Source organism: Anomaloglossus baeobatrachus, chromosome 4 (genome assembly GCF_048569485.1).
Source record: "Anomaloglossus baeobatrachus isolate aAnoBae1 chromosome 4, aAnoBae1.hap1, whole genome shotgun sequence".
Classification (NCBI taxonomy): Eukaryota; Metazoa; Chordata; class Amphibia; order Anura; family Aromobatidae; genus Anomaloglossus; species Anomaloglossus baeobatrachus.
The window spans coordinates 53,396,286-53,412,442 of NC_134356.1; the positions used below are offsets into that span (position 1 = coordinate 53,396,286).

At 47.9% G+C, this 16,157-nt stretch overlaps 1 protein-coding gene across 1 annotated transcript in view; it reads left to right on the forward strand.

Annotated features, from left to right (window-relative positions):
- The window catches only part of FAT2 (FAT atypical cadherin 2), a 134,041-nt gene that overhangs the window by 60,400 nt on the left and 57,484 nt on the right, over nt 1-16,157 (forward strand). The window lies entirely within an intron of this gene.

Below are 16,157 nucleotides of genomic sequence, written 5' to 3' on the forward strand. Positions count from 1 at the left end.
TACATTGGGAGAATATTTACTGAAAATGGCAATTTACTGTTGGACATATGTTTATTTAACATATGCTGGGAAGAAAATGAATGGACATGTTCATTTTCGACATGCCCAATCCTTTGTTTTCAATGTAGCTAAGCAAACTAAGCTTTATTATTATACTAGCTGTAGTGCCCGGCATTGCGTGGGATAGTAGCTAAATGTCTCTCTATCTGTCTCTATCCACCCCTCTCTATCCACCCCTCTTTAGCCATCTCTCTCTATCCATCTCCCTCTCTTTGTCAGTCTCTCTCCCTGTCCACCTCTCTCTATCTATGTCTCTCTGTCTGTCTCTCTCTTTCTGTCTCTCTCTTTCTGTCTGTCTCTATATATGTCTCTGTATCTGTCTGTCTGTCTCTCTCTTTCTGTCTGTCTCTATGTGTGTCTCTCTATCTGTCTCTGTCTGTTTCTCTGTCTCTCTATGTCTCTCTGTCTGTCTATCTCTGCCTGTCTCTGTCTGTCACTCTGTCAGTCTCTGTTTTGCTCTCTGTCTCTCTCTTTGACATTCTCTCTCTTTCTGTCTGTCTGTCTCTCTGTCTTTCTTTTTATCTGTCTCTCCACCGACATCACATTACCTCACACATAAGCTTCTTATACTAAGAATGTCCTTCGTTGTCTATAGCAACCAATCACAGCTCCTATTAATGTCCTGTAGCTCCCAGCTCTATTGACTTTAATGGAGGCAGGTTTTTTGGTGAATAACTATAAAGCACAGGGTTACATTTTCCCCTCTAAACATAGTCTATGACATTCCCTGAGTCAAATGAAGCAGCTGTGCAAATTTTTGTGATTTTAAATGCGACGGTGTGGATTCCTTTAGCGGACATACACACACACACAAATATATACATACATACTCTACATACACACAGCTTTATATATTAGAAATTATTATTCTCCTTGTGTACAATTCATGAACAATGACCTGTACTGAGTAATCATGTGTATGGATAAGGGGCGGAATTCGCTTTTAAAGTTCATGCCTCCTATACACTATGTGGCACCAAATGACGACAGTGCGAGCATACCCCTTAATCATGGTGTATAGGTGTCTTCGTTACCCCTACCAATGGTTTGTAACCTGTGAAGAAGACACCAAGGTGCCATTTGACTCTTTAAGCTTAGAAGTCCTACATATTATAGGTGTAAGCCCAAAACTACCAAAATAGTAAGTGTTTGTAAGCCAAAAATCTTTTTATCTAACTACACCTGATGAAGTGTTACTTGAGTCCGAAACGTGTTGTATGAGCAATTTGAATAAATCTATCACCTCTCAAGTCACCATGGATCCTTTTGGTATCAGAGAGCACAACACTTCAATTTTTTTGGTTGCTAAAATAATAAGCTCCTAAGCCAAATATCTGATCACTGGGACTATTTTGCTCCAGTCCTGCTGTAAAGCAAGGTGCGGATGCAGCATATACTCTAAATAGGTCCTACAGATGATTTATTAGATAGCCCAAACGTTTTATTGAGGAGTCCCTTAGGAAAATTAAAGGGAATCTGTCACCAGGTTTTTCCTACCCCAGGATGATGTAGGGGCAGAGATATTGATTCCAGTGATATATCACTTACTTTACTGGGTGAAGCACTTTTGATAAAATCATCGTTTTCTCTGCTGCAGAACTACCAGTTCTCTGAATACTGAAGTTTGTATAACCCCACCTCCACCACTGATTGGTAGAATAGCCAGAAAGCTACCAATCAGAGGTGGGGGCGTGGTTGTTCTAGGTGGTAGCAGTTTTCCTCCTGACAAAACACTGATTTTATCAGAATTACACCAAGCAGCCCAGTAAGTGATACATCGCAGGAATCAGGGTCTCTTTCTCTATATCATACTGCTCTTAGATTAGGTAGCAAAAACCTGCTGACAGATTCCCTTTAAGAGTTTTCTTTTTGAACAGCAATTTATTCAGACTTATAAAGGCTAATATAGGATACAGCCAGACTCATTATGTTATAAACCTGTCCTGCACCCTTGACTTCTCCTTGCTAATCTTACTCCTCCACAAAACCACTCCCAAAACCGCACACTGATCTCCACTCTTGACCATTGAGGAAGGATTCTCCAGTCGTGCTGTATGTGTGTTACCCACCAATACCATCTGTAAATAATACACGAACTGCATGTGACTTGGTTTAAAATTGGCCACAGCAGCCTTTATTACCTATTATTTACATACTAACACAAGGGGGCGCCGTCCAACGGGCGACCCCAACAAATAACAATAGGTAACACAGTAACCAATACAGTAAATATACAACCCTGAGTAGGCCCAGTCCAGGAACCACTTCTCACCCCAGTATCCCTGGCCGCAACACACCGACCCAGAGATGAGGTATTAATCACCTACGGATTAACCCCCCAACTTTGCAGAACCCCGTGCCTGCAACATCCCGGAACCTGGAGCCACCATACCAAGATGGTGTCTCTCTGTCCAGTTACCATTGCCTTCAACCGCGTCTGGACCAGACCTACCCCCCGCTGCTGTGACAAAGAAACAACCCAGACCAAATTCCCCTCGGCATTAAACACAAGGGAGGGTGGGCGGGGATCGTTCCATATCCGGAAGTCAAGAGAGAGGGGGTAAGTCAAAGTCCTTTACTTACACCCCTCAACTGTCCCACCTCTTCCTCCAGGGAACTCCTCCTACCCACCAATCCCTTTACTCTGCCTTATAAACAAACCATTCCTGTTTCCATTAACCCCATCACTCCTTCCCTTCCCTCTAGTCATGTCGCCCCTCCACCCTATGGGTTCCATGGCTTTCTTGACCATTGAGGAAGGATTCTCCAGTCGTGCTGTATGTGTGTTACCCACCAATACCATCTGTAAATAATACACGAACTGCATGTGACTTGGTTTAAAATTGGCCACAGCAGCCTTTATTACCTATTATTTACATACTAACACAAGGGGGCGCCGTCCAACGGGCGACCCCAACAAATAACAATAGGTAACACAGTAACCAATACAGTAAATATACAACCCTGAGTAGGCCCAGTCCAGGAACCACTTCTCACCCCAGTATCCCTGGCCGCAACACACCGACCCAGAGATGAGGTATTAATCACCTACGGATTAACCCCCCAACTTTGCAGAACCCCGTGCCTGCAACATCCCGGAACCTGGAGCCACCATACCAAGATGGTGTCTCTCTGTCCAGTTACCATTGCCTTCAACCGCCTCTGGACCAGACCTACCCCCCGCCACAGGACAGGGCACGTGACTCCTTACGTGGCCTGGACCCGCCACACACCAAAAGCTTGTACCACACCTCCACGCAATCCCAGCGTCCACAAAACAGCACCAAGCACGTGAAGATGCACCCCCATCGCATCCCCAAAACCACCAGTTCAGCGCCACCAACTTTTGGCGCCGCCCCCCCAATAAGGCTCGATTGATACTGCCTATCGCACGAGCCACACGCCATTCCAACCTGGTCACACTATCAAAACTACCCCACGATTAAGCTCAGGTATGTCTTACACAATGCAACAACCAACAATTTTTTTTTTTTTTTTTTTTTAAAACATTCATAAATAACTTCTCGAGATACCAAATCGCTGCCTCCAATTTACTGGACCAGTACCATCGACCCGTCCAGACCCAACTGGCAACATTCAGGCGAGCCTCAGACCGTCGAGGCCCCGAGAACCAACGAATGCCCAAATATCCAAATGAGGCACACCCTCACCACAAAAACCCAGGGGTTATAAACCCACAGATAACACCAACCTGTTACGCCAACCCATTCCACTCCCAAAAGACTCAAATGCCCCCATTGCCTTAACCCGATAACAACTGAGGCCAAACGTAACACCGAAACAAGAGGACTCCCACCTCCCAATACTTCTCACAACCCCTTTTCTGAGCCCACCGAGGGGCCTCCGTGGCAGCCCAATCCAGAAGGAATACGACCCATAGTATTCCGGGCGCCCACCCCCGCCACCTGCAATCAAGTCTGCAGCACTGCCACAAAATGGTACCTTAACAAACGCGACACAATAATGAGCCTGGGCGCCCTCACAACATAATTCCGCACCCGGGACCGCGTATAACAACACCAACCTTCACCACCCGCCTAATCTAATTCGGTGAGCGACAAAGCCGGCGCTCAACCCACTGCACCACCTCGGACACATCCTCCAACATCCAACCTACGCTCTTGACCGTAGATGGGCTGACCAACCCCACAATCTCAAAGCCCCCCAAAAGGCTAACACAAACCGTTTTGGACAAGGGAAACAAAAACCCGCTCGTGCTCAGATGAACATAGCCGCCACAAACCACTCACCAAACGCTGCCACAAAACAACGGAGACAGACCCTTGTATCCCGCTCCCTCACACCCTTACGACCAAACCCTTCAAGGCCTGCCGCGCCCTAAGATCCTGCGAAAACATCTCTCCACATCTAATCCTTAACAAGACAGCCACAGCCGCCACCCTCTGCTCCACTGCGGACGCCGGCCTAGCAGCCTGAAAACCGTTACTCACCACTGCCAACGCCACCATCAAATACTCCACCGGGCCTTCCTCACACATTGTCCCAAACGTTATCCGCGCCACCCATACTTCTGAATATCAGCCCCAAATAACCTCAGTCACTGGGCACCGAGCCGCTCCCCAACACAGCCACACCAGACTCCACAAGCCCTCCGGACACACCGTGCCCACCTCGTCTGCTACCCGGCCTCAACTCCCGAGACCTGCAGAACTGGAAGGAAACACAGCAGCTGCTATTCCCTTGGCGAACCCCAGTACTGGTTGCGCCACGCATAACATTTTTTTTTTTTTTTTAAAACACATCCAATTGAGAAACCAACTGTCGCAAGTACGCCACCCTTGGCCCCAGGATTAGCAAACCAACTATTAATCGAATTCTCCACCAACTGATAGCCAGAATGACAGCACACCTTCCTCTTGGAAAAAACTGCCAACCTCCACCACCCGACCACTACCACCGATTGGAAGCGCTACCCCACAATGCCCAACCAGAAAACAACTGGACCCGCTGCCTCCGAGTACCGCAGCTACGTTCCATCAGGTAGCACCTTACCCAGCCACAATCCGCGGCCACTAAATCGCCGTAAGAAAAAACCTCCTACACCATCAGATCATCATTGATCTCCCTCGTGACCACACACAAAGGATCCGATGGCTGCACCCTTGGCGCAGCCATCGCCAGCCGTCCAGCAGACACGCACCCCAGCGGCGTAACTCTGCACCCGTGGTTCGACCGCCCCTGCAAAGACTGCACCGCCTGAAACCGCACCGTCTTAGCTGACCTAACTGCCTCTATCGCAGCCCATAGGACCACACCATTACCCACGAATCCTACCCCTCTGACCATAACATCAAACTTTATCCCCACAAACCGTATCACTGGCGTTCGACCCTCAGTCTTCGCCTGCGCCAACAGGCCCAAAAGAGTATCCACCACCATCTGTAATAAAACAATCAACCCCAACGAATCATCAACCCGCCAACCCGATGTAAAGAGAATCAACCTATAATGAATAAAAGGTGTAAGCTGGGACACACCACGCACAAACCACTCCACCAAGAAATAACCGCCTCCAAAGGAACATAAAATGGGACAACAACCCATTAGCACCCACCGATCAACATAATAATAACTCCCCTCCCCACCGCAGCACCAGAACTGCTAGCTAGCAGGGTGGACCAGTAACAACCTAAATGCCGCCTCCAAATTCGCCTTTGCCATCAATGCTCCCCGGCTCACCGCCTTTACCAAATCCCACCCTCTGTCAAACGACACATAATAAACCGCCGACAATTCTGGAGCCAAGCAGGCATACACCGATGACTCCTCCAGATAAGATACGTTTTGAACAAGCCGAAATATATACATCTATATACGGCTCATTTCCGGCACTACCCCCCAACAGAGAAACCCAATCGTGACAAGGAGGGCCCCGAATGGCCCACCCATCCTGCCCAACACCACTTCCTGACCCCTCTTTCCACTGACAACCACCAGGTGTCCCCTAGCCCAGCGCAAACTTCCAATAAGGAGGCAAAGATCCACCAATATAAATAGAATGACGCAGAATTACTATGTTCCTTACCACAACCCAACACTTATGCTTAAGACAACCGTCCGCGCCAAATCTGCACCACCCATCCTTCTATTCCCCCCAAAAAACCCTCATCGTCCGTGTCGCCGGGGTTCCAAACCCCGAACAGCCAACTACCCCCCAAAAAGGGGGGGGGGCTGACTAGGAGCCGCCATCCACTGCAGCCATAAGGATGTGCTCGTATGATCCTACCGCATACTGGCACGCAACACCTTCCCTTGCTGAAATTACTCGGCGTACTGAAGCCAGACTAAACCGCCATATGACCTAACAAGCCACCCCAAATGGATCCATATAACCGAACCATGCCGAACCAATTACCCAATTCCTTCCCCCGATACCCTTGCCAAAAAACGCAAATGCCCGCAGCCACGTTGCAAATGTACGAGGGTGAGCCTCCACCGGCGCTCCCCTCCCTCTACTTATCCTTCCTGGAATCACTTGGCTTAACCTAATCCAGGTGAAACTGTTCCCGGGGGAGCAGCGAAACTATTGCTACACGTTCCCCATTCAAATCTTATCCCTCACATCCTCCAGCAAGTGAGCCCCCCCAGCGGGCCTTTGAAGCACCCATACCTCTCACACTTGGCCACTGTCAGCCAGACGCACCACCTCATCCCCCTCTTCGTTCCTCACCACTCACTCTGTCACAGCCCTTGCCGCCTCTGCCCGAAAATGCTCCTCTGCCGCCTCATGCGCCCTCACTCTGCCTGCCGCACCTGCGCCTACTAACCACCGATCCCGTCCATGCCGCCGGCGGTGCATGCGCACTCTCCACAACCGTATACACCACTTCAGTAAACCCCATACCTGGTCAAAACACCAACCCACTCGGCGCTGCCGTGTCCGCAGCCGCCCCCCCCCCAGCCCTGCCAAATCCACGGCCGTCTCACCCGACCGCGACCCGGCATATCCTGGAATAAAAATCACGCCATCCGGACGTCTGATTCATCCGTCGCTGCTTCCTCCTCCTCCTCGCTGGAGCCGACCGCCTCTGGCTCATGTAATGCAGACGCCGCCGAAGCGCTGCCACCACCACGGCCGTCCTCCTGGTACGCCGCGTGGGCACCATCCTCCAAGCTCCATCTTCTGTCCCGCGGCGACAACCCCGGAAACCGTCCCGTCCTACGGGCTGCCACCGCGGGCCTTATCTTCTGGCCTGACCCCCCCTTGCTACCTGCAAGGACAGGGGGTACCTGTGGCCCGACCCGCTGCCAGCAGACTCCCATCCAGAGCCGCCAGCCTCCTGCCCTCCTGGGCCCAGAAGGCATCCGTCCGCCGGGCCCTCCCCCCCTTGGGGGAGACCGCCGCTGCCGGGAGCTGCACGCCTGCTCTGGGTGACCAGGCGGGGACCGCAGGGCCCCCGCCGTCACCCCCACGTACCGACGCCTCCCGGGCATCCGTCGCACCATGCTCGCCTGCCCTGGTGCCGGACCCCTTGCTGGCTGCAGCCCCCCGCCCCCCCCCCCCTCCACCCGCGGGGGGGGGGTAACGCTGGCCTCCGTCCTCGCCGGGCGCTCTCCTGGCCAGGAGCCGCCGCATCCAGCCCTCCTGGGCCCCATGAAAGCCTCTGTCCGCTGGGCCCTCCACCTCCTGGGGGAGACCGCCGCGGCCGGGAGCTGCAACCTGATCTGGGTGACCAAGCAGGAACTGCAGGGCCCCTGCCGTCACCCCCACTCACCGGCGCTTCCTGGGCACCCGTCGCCCCAGGCCCGCCTGCCCTGGTGCCGGACCCACCACTGGCTGCAGCTCCGCGGCCCCCCCCCGCCTTCCGCGAGGGGTAAAGCTGGCCTCTGTCACCGCCGGGCGCTCTCCCCGTCCGGGAGCCGCCGCATCCAGCAATCCAGGCCGCGGCTCGGACCGGAAGTAGGCCGCAGCCAAGCCACGCCCCCCTCCCGGCTGCCGCGGCCCGGACGGAGATTCCTCCCGCGGCCGGAGCAGCAGCTGAGTACTGCCCTGCCCACGTCCTACCGCGGAGGGTCCCCGAAGGGGCTCTCGCATCTCCTCCTCGCTCCCCCCGCACACGGCAAGTACCTGAGATATGAGGGAGGGGGGACGCCGCCCGCAGCTGACAGGGGAGCGAGGGGAAAGTGCCAACGGGTTAACCCCCAGCAGCCAAGACGTGGGACCGCGCTGCCAGGGGCCCGTGCACTGCCATGATGAATCCGCTGCTCCCGGGTAGCAGCCATCCTGTCGCACGTCCGGATCGTTCCATATCCGGAAGTCTGGTGATGTGAGGGGCTGGGGAACCTCCATCATGACGTCCTTGTACAGATCTTTGTGTCCTTCTAAATACTCCCACTCCTCCATGGAGAAATAGAAGGTGACGTCCTGACACCTTATAGGAACCTCTCCAGTCAGATCGTTCCATATCCGGAAGTCAAGAGAGAGGGGGTAAGTCAAAGTCCTTTACTTACACCCCTCAACTGTCCCACCTCTTCCTCCAGGGAACTCCTCCTACCCACCAATCCCTTTACTCTGCCTTATAAACAAACCATTCCTGTTTCCATTAACCCCATCACTCCTTCCCTTCCCTCTAGTCATGTCGCCCCTCCACCCTATGGGTTCCATGGCTTTCTGATCCGTTGTGTACTATGAAACAGATTAGAAGAGTGACGTTGCAGAAAAAGTTTGTCTTGCATGCTTACACTTTCACTGTAAATTACAGTTTCATCATTTGCAACCCATCTTTGTTTTCATGAGTGCATTAATGTAGAACAAAAGATGTCTTTAAAAATGCATTTTAGGCCTTGACATTTCCATATTACAGCTATTTCTTTCTAGGAAGCATTACTGTAAGGCTTGTGAGAACAGGTGCTCGCTGCATAGTGAGCTTTGTCTGGTATTTAGGTTCTATAAAATAGATTTCAACAAGGGCTTAGCTAAAAATGGTAAATCGGTAGACATACTATTAGTGCAAAGCTTTAAGTCTAGGTAAGGCGGCCCACTACCCACTCCAAAGAGAAAATGGCTTCTGTCACTGGACTAAAAAGGCCCATACACTGACGAGCAAAAGGGTAACAATGTTTTGAACTTTTGACTTTCAGGCTCCATATCTCACCATCCACTACAGCTTTGAGCGTGAGACGACCTTAATTTTATAGACTGTAATCTTGGCTATCTCATACATAAATTTGACTTGCAACTATTTATCAAATGATTAGCTATGCAGATTCTTGTCATGGCACTGCATTGTTACTGTTTTGCTCCATTTTCTTCCTACAAATTACAACCTGTTCTCACATTTCCTAATAGCTCAGTGTGTTATTAAGTTGATTCCCAAGTTAAAGGTCACTGGTTCAAATTGAGGAGCAGCCATGAAGATTTCCCAAGAAAAGAGAAACAGAATCATTCAGCTCATTAATAGTGGTCTCTCAGCCCAGAAAATTGCCAGCCTGCATCATGTGAAGCAATGACAGTGTGAAGAATATGAAATTAAGTTTGTCCATCCATTCAAAAAGCAAGAGGTGGACATCCAGACAAAGTATCGGACTCAAAAAGTCGGCTCATCACAAGGTCTATCAGTTCTGGCGCAACAAACGCGTCAGTGAAGGCGGCTCGTATGCTTCGTAATAGTGAGATCACAGATGTCCATGCAAGCAGTGCATGGCGCAAGTTAGAAAAGTCTGGAATGATGGCCTAAAAAAAGGTGAAGAAGCTTCAACTTCAATATCGTCATAAGATGTGTCGGCTCAAGTTTGCAAAAAAAGTACGAAAAGTGGAGAGTAGAAGACTGGAAAAGGGTGATTTGGAGCAATGAGAGGAAAGTCAATAGACTAAGCTCTGATGGGTGCAAATGGTCAGGACGAAACAAGGGAGAAAGGGGCTAACGGATCGAGAAATTGAAGGAACTGTCGTTCGGTGGAGGAAGCCTGATAATATGCGGTTGTTTTACAGCCAAAGCTGTCGGATACTTGACCAGGGTTGATGGTTGTCTCAATGTTGAGCTATATGTGAGTATCCTACAAGACGAGTTACTTTGTACACTCGAGAACTATGATTATGAAAAGGACAACATAGTGTTCTAGCAGGACAACGATCCGAAGCATACATCGAGATTGGCGAAGAAATGATTCAAGGACAATGAAGTAAAAGTGCTGAATTGGCCCCATAGACCCAGAGCTCAATCCAATCGAACACTTGTGAGTAGAGATGAAGAAAAAACTGTATATATACCCAAGTGAGCCGACCAGTACGTACCAACACTGTAAACGTGTAAAAGAGACCTGGGATCAGACTTTGGTAGAGACATGCTTGAATCTGATCAAGAGCATGCCCAGAAGGGTTTAGGTAGTGTTGAACGTCAAAGATGAATTTACAAAATACTAACAAATAAAAATAAACATTTCGAGTTTTAGGAGCAAAACGGTAACAATGCAGTGACATGACAAGAATCTGTATAACTAATCATATCCTAAATAGTTGCAAGACAAATTTATGTATTAGATAGCCAAAATGATTGTCTATAAAATGAAGGTTGTCTTGCATTCAAAGAAGTAGAGGATGGTGAGATATGGAGCCTGGAAGTCAACGGTTCAAAATATTGTTACCCTTTCTCCACGTGTGCACATGCTTTATGTTTCCTCACCTTGGGTCCCTGTCTATTTCTGTATGCTTTCACAATATTAATTTGAAGTACGTAGAAACCTCCCCTCTGATTCCTTAGAAGGTACGAGAAACAACTCGATGGCCTTTCAGGCAGACAGATCACAATTGTGGTATTTTAGCTGTGTCACTAGGGATATTCCAGTCTTTGGAAGAAACATTTCGGTTTTACACAGCTACGGATACTTGTCTGTACAGGGACCAGTAGGCTGTGGGTGCAGTTCTGGTGGGATAGGTATTCTTCTCCTTTTACCCATGGTTTATGACCCTTTTTTTATTTTTTTTAAATCAGAGAAAACCTTTGACTTTATGGTCTTGATAATCTGTTGACCACAGGTCTACGACATAGGTTGGTTGTCTGCTTCTAAAAGGGGTTTTCTGGTTTCAGCATTCCCTTCTCCCTTGGTTTGTTTTAAAATACACAAACAGTAAATTACTCACCCTCCCCTGGTCCAGAGTTGATATACTCTACGAGAAGCACAAAGAGAGTTGTTTCTGATGGAAATAGGAAGTGAAACGCCAGCACTAAAAAGCGCCTTTGAATGTAGCATCTGATATCTATATATAAATATATATATATATATATTATTTATGAATAATAATAATAATAATAATAATAAACAGATTAAAGGATAGAGTTGCACTGTAATATTTGGAACTTGTCTATCAGTTAATCCCATCTCATCTTCTCCACCCAATGCATAAAATATAGATATGGATAAAGTTCAAAGGGAATCAAAGTTTGGATGTTTTAACGACATTACATTCTACTTAGATTTAAAGGATCTGAAAAAACATTAAAATCCTGTAAGAAATGGGGTAAAATTTAGTATTGCTAGGATATACCATAACATTGTGATTGGTTAGGGTTTGATCTCTTAGGCTATGTGCGCACGGTGCTTTTTTGTGGCGTTTTTCGTGTATGTTTTTTGCCGCGAGTTCGTTTTTGTGCATTTTTTGTGACCAAAAACGCACAAAAAAACGCAGCATCAAAAAAACGCAGCTGCGCACATAGCCTTAGCCTATTAATGAAAAATTGACCTATAGTCAAGGGCAATATCCTAGTATGAAAAAACTCAAAAAATATTCCCAAATATAGTGCACCTTTGTTGTGATGCTTTGGTGAACCCTTGGTGTGACGCTTTGGTGCACCCTTGGTGTGGCACTTTGGTGCACCCTTGGTGTGATGCTTTGGTGCACCCTTGGTGTGGCACTTTGGTGCACTCTTGTTGTGATGCTTTGGTGCACCCTTGGTGTGACGCTTTGGTGCACCCTTGGTGTGACGCTTTGGTGCACCCTTGGTGTGGCACTTTGGTGCACCCTTGGTGTGGCACTTTGGTGCACTCTTGGTGTGATGCTTTGGTGCACCTTTGGTGTGGCACTTTGGTGCACTCATGGTGTGATGCTTTGGTGCACCCTTGGTGTGATGCTTTGGTGCATGCTTGGTGTGGCACTTTGGTGCACCCTTTGTGTGATGCTTTGGTGCACCCTTGGTGTGGCACTTTGGTGCACTCTTGGTGTGGCGCTTTGGTGCACCGTGTGACGCTTTGGTGCACCCTTGGTGTGGCGCTTTGGTGCACCCTTAGTGTGACGCTTTGGTGCACCGTTGGTGTGGCTAAACAGTCCAGTGCCCCTTCCCACATATTTGTTGCCTTTTATTTTTACCCTCCCTTAGCTTATTTAAAGCCAGAGCTCTCAATCAATAATAAGAAGGGTGGGGGTAAATGGAAAGCAAGTAGGTGGTAAGGTGCACTGAACTGTTTGGCCACGGCAATGTTGCACCAAACGCCTGAGCTTGGTTTGAACAGTCATTTTGTACTGACTGATTCCGTTTGGTACACAGCAGTAGAAAGCAAGGTATCCTTTGGTTTTAGATGGCAGAAAAGTAAGTGCTAGTGTCGTGGAACTAAAACTGGGAAATCCCTGCAAACGAATGCCGACGCAGGGAGAGAATATGCAGGTTAAGAAGAAAGCACTAAGATGGCCTTTCACATTCCGAACACATCTGACAATAGCTTATCTCCCAAGGGAACAAATTATCATCCACGTTGAAATCCAATATGCCCAATTCTTCTTACCTTGGTTATCTGCCTTTAGGGGATATTGTGGGGTCAGTAGAAATTAGGCAGATTATGCCTAAATTGCTGAATTTAGCCATGTTTTATCTAACAAGTAGGACAGGATTACATTGTCCTTGGTTATAACGAGAAATTAGGAAATTAATATTTATACAATTCCACCAATTCTCGGCCTCATAAATATTAGCTTATTTTGTAGGATCTGAAATGCGTGAGTGATTTCTTACCGCCTGCTCAGCTTTGAGAATCTCTGCAATTTGTCAAGAGAGCAGAAGCAAAAATTCGAGAGTGATAGTTTACCGTTAGGAACATGACACAATGATGATAGCGGCATGAAGGAGGACAGCGCTAATTGCACCTTTTCTGTCATAATCATAACTGAACCCTCGGCAAGTACCAGGCGCCATCTCTCTTTGTGCTCGGAAGACACAAAGCCTATTGTACGGGATGAGTCGGGGGATGTTCTATGTTCTATTGTTTGGCTTTACAGCAGATAACCTCAATTTTGGGGAGAAAAAAAAAATGCTCGGAGTAAAAATGACAAACGCTGTTGTGTTCACTTCTCACTTCTGGACTCGTACATAATTGAGGGAGGCGGCGGGTAAAATGTGTGTTTTAGAAACAAAAGCCTAAAGGATTTGTAAGAGATGCAGAGTCTAATGGCAGGTCGGGTCTTGTTTGATACAAGGGTTAGAGCCTGCGGTGCACGGGCTGCACCATGTACGGAGCCTTACAAGGAGAGACGAAATATTGTACCTGCAGCGCTGAACCTCTACAGAGGCTCATCCAGTGGTCCTTGGCTTTCACACAGTAAGGAGACCCAAAGGTCCAGCAGAAGATGCCTGTTTGGAGATGACTTTGAAGCAAATCACTTGCCATTAGGATCTATTTCTTATGAAATGGATCACCAATGACCTAGATCTTATCAATGATATGTCTTTTGTGCACAATATTAGTACCAAAGATTACATGAATTTAGATGTGGATGTGTGCACGTTCTGTAAAGATGGAGGTTGGCCATTAAGTCTCCATGCACATTAGACAGTTATCTTTCCAGATCCCCTTATACACTGGATGTTCAGCTTGCCCAGCATTCCTGTATTTTCTATAGGGGGCTTTACACGCAGCTGCCCGTGGCGCACAACATCGTTAGGACCCATCACACAGACTTACCTGCCTAGTGACGTCGCTGTGGCCGGTGAACCACCTCCTTTCTAAGGGGGAGGTTCGTTTGGCGTCACAGCGGCGTCACTAAGCGGCCGCCCAATAGAAGCGGAGGGGCGGAGATGAGCGGCCGGAACATTCCGCCCACCTCCTTCCTTCCTCATTGGCGGCGGCCGCAGGTACGGTGTTGTTCCTCGTTCCTGTGGTGTCACACATAGCGATGTGTGCTGCCGCGAGAACGACGAACAACCTGCGTTCTCAACAACCAACGATTTTTTGAAAATGAACAACGTGTCAACGATGGTCGATTTGGTGAGTATTTTCCATTGTTAACAGCCGCTCGGTGTCACACGTAACAAAGCCGGATGTGCGTCACGGAATCCGTGACCCCAGCGATATATCGTTAGATACGTCATTGCGTGTAACGAGGCCTTATGAGAGAAGCTGACAGACAAAAGGTCAGTGGTGACAGGGTCCTGGAAGACTGCCACCACTGCCTTCCAGGACCCTGTCCTCCTCTCCATGGGCATGTCCCAAGTCCCTTCTCCCACCTAATCCACCTACCTTCCATTCCTCTCATCTGCATCATTATGCAAATTTTCTGTAACTATAGGCACCTTACCCAAGATACTGTCTAAAACAACAGTCCTACCTAATTTTCCTCAACCTCATAAGACGCAAATCCTTGATAAAGGGTTTCCTTACCCGAAACATTGGCTTTGCTTTGGTTGAGGTGCACTGTCTTTTTGCAGAAAATCAATAAAACACAGTTGCATACATTTTTCTAACACTTTCAGCTAGGATGTAAAACCCTTTTAACGGCTCATGAATGTGACTTACTATTTAACCACTCCATAATATAGTGACAACAGTACGTTTTAGGACCTTCTTGTGTTTAAAAGTATTTTTTGTCAGCTATCCATGTGTCACAGCGTCAAAGAAAGTGTACCATGTGTAAGGAATCAGAGGGGAGCCAGAGGTCACACCAAATTGATGGCACCAAACTAGATCATAAAGTGAAGGCACCAGACTGGGTCATAAAGTGATGGGATGACACCAAACCGAATCATAAAGTGATTGCACCAAACCGGATGATAAAGTGATGGCATCAAACTAGATCATAAAGTGATGGCACAAAACTGGATCATAAAGTGATGGCACAAAACTGGATCATAAAGTGATGGCACAAAACTGGATCATAAAGTGATGGGATGGCACCAAACCGGATGATAAAGTGATGGCATCAAACTGGATCATAAAGTGATGGCACCAGACTAGCTCATAAAGTAATGGCACCAGGTTAGCTCATAAAGTGATGGCACCAAACTGGATCATAAAGTGATGGCATCAAACTGGATCATGAAGTGATGGCACAAAACTGGATCATAAAGTGATGGTACCAAACTGGATCATAAAGTGATGGGATGGCACTAAACCGGTTGATAAAGTGATGGTATCAAACTGGATCATAAAGTGATGGCACCAAACTGGATGTGATGGCACCAAACTGGATCATAATGGCACTAGACTAGCTCATAAAGTAATGGCACCAAACTGGATCATAAAGTGATGTCACCAAACTGGATCATAAAGTGATGGCACCAGACTAACTCATAAAGTAATGGCACCATGTTAGCTCATAAACTGATGGCACCAAACTGGATCATAAAGTGATGGCAGTGATGGGATGGCACCAAACCGGTTGATAAAGTGATGGTATCAAACTGGATCATAAAGTGATGGCACCAAACTGGATCATAAAGTGATGGCACCAGGCTAGGTCATAAAGTGATGGCACCAAACTGTATCATCCCTTCATAAATAGCTCTCAGTCAGTGACTTAATATGCATTGCAGCAGAAGACCCTGCAGGGGACTTTGGCCGGTGCGTTGTTAAATTGCTGCATGTTTTTTTAAACTTGTGACACCCTCATCACATTTAACAAAGCTGAACTTTATATATTGACACCTCAGAGCTGCTGTGGGATTAAACCTGTGACCTGCTAAGCTTCCTTCTGAAGGTCTGTCCCTTTAATTGGTGATAATGTTGTCATACGGTTGCGTAATGTAATGAGCGCCTTGACAGTCAGCAGCTCCGATGATTAGGTAGGTCACAGTTAATAGTGACGGTGAAGCTAATAAATAAGCACCTGCTGTGCAGAATGTATGTTATAT